This window comes from Gekko japonicus, unplaced genomic scaffold (assembly GCF_001447785.1).
Source record: "Gekko japonicus isolate JY-2015 unplaced genomic scaffold, Gekko_japonicus_V1.1 scaffold2332, whole genome shotgun sequence".
Classification (NCBI taxonomy): domain Eukaryota; kingdom Metazoa; phylum Chordata; class Lepidosauria; order Squamata; family Gekkonidae; genus Gekko; species Gekko japonicus.
In genome coordinates, this window is record NW_015167121.1 from 22,996 (window position 1) to 27,108 (window position 4,113).

Consider the following 4,113-nt stretch of genomic DNA (forward strand, 5'->3'; position numbering starts at 1 on the left):
TAAATAAATAAATAAAATACAAAATGCTGCTAGCCTACCCAACTAACACAGCTGCTCGTACCAGGGATAACAATTCTAATAATTACAGTACAAACAATAATTACAAATACATCAAATATCCCAACCCCGGTAACCACAAACACCCCAATCATACAGCATTCACTTCACAGCAGCCAAGCCCTCATCCACTCCACTCTCATCCAACGTCATTCACTCTTATTGCCAAGCGGTGTGCGTTCTTTAGTCCACACTGTCCACATGTAAGAAGCTTGCCCGTTCACCACTAGGGGGCCACCAGATTCTTCAGGCCCTCAGGTCTTACCATTTCTGACAAGATTTGGAGGCATATGTATGGTAATACGTCTTTTCTCACTTTTACACTGAGAGCAGCTCAGTATAAAGATGGGGGGGGAATCTCACCCTGGCTAGACTTAACAGAATATTAATTACAAATATTTTTAAATGTTGGAAGTACTCTGCTCTTTATGGTGATTTGTGTCCTTTGACAGAATTCTCCTTATGAACAGCACAACTGGCTCTAAGTTCTCTTAGCAACTGACACCATTCCAGATGCTGATGGGTTGCAATCCATTGCCTGGTGAGCTGTCAATGTTTTACAAAATTGATTATAAATTTCTTGGTTGTAGCCAGAAGTCTTTGCAGTATGCACTGAAAGAAACTTGCAGTTCTGGCAAGAATGACTCTGTAAAGATTTGGACTTGTTGCAAATAGGCAAATGTATAGATAAAGACTATTTTGGAATGGGTAGGAACCGTAGTGAGGTTTGCACATGGATTCACCTTATCAGCTATTGGAATGGTCATCTGGATGCTGTGACTAGTGAAAGAAGTGGGGTTTTTTTTGCTATAATGTTAACACTTGTTACTTTTTACTTTTGTTACTTTCCTAATTTGTTACTATTTGAAATTATTGTAAAAATATTTTGAAAATAACAAAGAAGCTTGTATTTTTAAAATCTCCTAACTATCATGTAACTAATGAAGTCAGGGTGACAAAGATGGTGAGGGATCTGGAGACCAAGTCCTATGAGGAATGTTTGAAGGAGCTGGGTATGTTTAGTCTGACAGGGGACATGATAGCTATCTTCCAAGTATTCGAAGGGCTGTCATAGAGAGGATGGAGCAGAGTTGAAATGAAATCAAAAGAGTTTTTGGCTAAACGTTAGAAAAAACTTCCTGAAAGTTAGAGCTGTTCCTCAGTGAAGCAGGTTTCCTCAGGTGGCCTCTCCTTCTTTGGAGGTTTTGAAGCAGAGGCTAGATGGTCATCTGACGATGGTGCAGATTCTGAAACTCTAGGCAGATCACGAGAGGGAGGGAGGGAAAGGATGAGCCAGTGCTTGGCTCTTATGGCCCTTTCTTACATGCCCAGGGTACTGCCAATCGCCAATTTGGTGTCAGGAAGGAATTTCCCTCCAGGCCAGATAGGCCCAGGGATCCTGGAGGTTTTTTGCCTTCCTCTGGGAACAGATCAAGGGTCACTGGGGGAGTGGTGGGGAGGCAGCTGTGAATTTCCTTAACTGTGCAGGGTTGGGACTAGATGACCCTTGAGGTTTCTTCCAGCTCTGTTTCCATGCTTCACACAAGCGTTTACAATAAATGTTAGACTTTAAGGTGCCTCCCAACTCACGCTTGGTTTTTGTGACAATACCATGCGGCAATCCCTCCTGGAATTTATCCAAACCGTGCTGACTTGTAAGCCAGTTACAGCAGTTTCAGTGAAATCGATTTCAAAATAAGTGGTCAGGACTGCAGCTGTGTTTACCCTGAAATGAGGCCCACGGTGCTCATTGGGTTGGCTCCCAGGCAAGTGGACACAGGATTGCAACCTTCATGAGCTCTGGCACACACAAAAAGAATAATAACCAGTAGCAGACAGGAAAGCCAAGTGGCAACAGATCACTCAAGCAGATCTTAACACTAAGGATTATCTCAAATATCTGAGAAACAAGACTCCAAGAAGGATTAGGGCAGCCTCTTCATTTGCGTTCCTTCTGTTTACACCCCATTCTAAAATTAGACATTTCCTCCAGACCACCACCGCAACCCATTTTTTCCCCTTCTGTTCCCCCCCCCCCATGAAAGCATGATATGTATACTGTAAGTGTGTGTTAGCGCCATCAAGTTGCTTCTGACTCATGGTGACCCTATGAATTAATGTCCTCCGAAATGTCCTGCCATTAACAGTCTTGCTCAGATCCTGCAAACTGAGGGCCCTTGTGGCTTCCTTTATTGAGTCAATCCATCTCATGTCATCCTCTCTTCCTGCTGCCTTCAGCTTTTCCTAGCATTATTGTCTTTTCTAGTGACTCTCGTATCCTCATGATGTGACCAAAGTATGATAGCCTCAGTTGAGTCATCTAGTCCAGCGTTCTGTTCACAGTGACCAATCAGCTACCTCTCGGAAGCCCACAAACAGGAAGTCTCCAACAGCATCCTCCTGCCTGTGCTCTCCAGCTGAAGAGGCATACTGCCCCTGGTACTGCAGTAGGTATCCATCATGATCAGTAGCCACTGATAACCGAAGTCTTCCTTGAATTTCTCCACTCCCCTTTTCAAACCCTCCAGGTTGGCAGCCATGACCACATCCTGGGACAGCCCATTCCACAAATGAACCATGCTACAGTTAATTAACTATGCACTGTGTGAAGAAATACTTCCTTTTGTCTGTCCTGAATCTCCCACCCTACAGCTTCAGCGGACGACCCTGGGTGCTACGAGTAGTATTATGGGAGAGGAAGAAAACTTCTCCCTGTCCGCTCTCTCCATACCAGGCATAATGTTATAAACTTCTATCATGTCTCCCCTGGTGTGTGTGAGTTAAGTGCCTTCAAGTCTCTTCTGAGTTATGGCAGCCCTGTGAATTAATCCCCTCCACAATGTCCTATGGTTAATACTAGCCTTACTCAGGTCTTGCAAACCGAGGTCCATGGCTTCCTTGATTGATTACGTCTCCCCTCACTTGCCTTTTCCCCAGCGAAACAGCCCTAAGCGTTTTAGCCAGTCTTCAAAGGGCAGCTGCTCTAGTCCCATTACCATTTTGGTGGCTGGTTTCTGCACTTTTTCAAGCTCTACACTATCTGTTTTCAAGTGTTGTGGCCAGAACGGAACACAAATCCCTCCACAGATTTGTATAACAGCAACAATTTTATTCCTCTTCTAATTATGGCCAGCATGGAAATTGCCCTTTTCACAGCAGCCACAGGTTTGGTCAAATTTCTTTTTCGAGCCGTCCACTACCACTGCCAGAGGTCCCCTCCTTGGTCTGTGACTGCTAGCTCAGATCCCGTCAGGGTATATATGACGCTGGGATTATTTAGCCCAACAGGCGTCACTCTCCTCTTGCCCACATTGAATCTCGTTTGCCATTTTAATGCCCATTCATTCTCCCAGTGTGAAGAGATTTCTACTCCTCCAGCATTCCGTTTAAAACTTCCAAGACAACCCCGCAAAACCTCCAGGTACAGAGCTCGGAAACATTCACACCAAGCCACTAAAAGCCATGAAAACGACCTCTATGGAAAACTGCAGAGGCAAACCTTTAATCATAGCAAATTAAGGTCTGCCAATATCAGCTCCTCCAACCCCGCACGACCGACCCCGGCGGGGGCCATTCTTCCCCGCTTCTGCTGTCTCGGCGACGAGGCCGTGTAACCACCCCTCAGGTGAACTTTCTTTCGGCGAAGCCTGCGGCAGGGAAGCTCCACTCCCACCACCTGTTCTGCTTGCCGAGACGGAGCCGGGAGAGGAGCCCGTGGAGTCACGTGTGCCAGGGGAACGGGGGGGGGCAGAAGAGAAGTGACTCATCGCTGGCTCCGGCCAATCCCATGGGCGGATTCCGCCAGTGGCTGGCTGCGAGGGCGGGGACAGCGCTGGGCTGCGCCACGCGGGGAGAGCGAGAGACCCGGAGACGCTTCCTTTCCCCTGGCGCACTCGCTCGCTGGCTGCTGGTGCGTGTGGAGCGCTGGAGGGGGCCCGGCTCGCTGGAGGTGAGTGACGGAGCGAGTGACTGAGCGAGCGCCTTCTCTCTCGCGGCTGCGCTTCCCTTGCTCTTTCGGGCAGGGCTGCGTGGAGCGCGCGAAGGGAAAAGCAAAGG

The 4,113-nt window shown here is 47.5% G+C and overlaps 1 protein-coding gene across 1 annotated transcript in view; it reads left to right on the forward strand.

Annotated features, from left to right (window-relative positions):
* The first annotated feature begins 3,928 nt into the window (after positions 1 to 3,928).
* Positions 3,929 to 4,113, forward strand: part of ELOVL7 (ELOVL fatty acid elongase 7) — a 73,612-nt gene continuing 73,427 nt past the window's right edge. The window contains exon 1 of the mRNA XM_015412984.1: positions 3,929 to 4,006. The gene's annotated coding sequence lies outside the window, so the exon portion shown is untranslated. The remainder of the gene's footprint in view (positions 4,007 to 4,113) is intronic.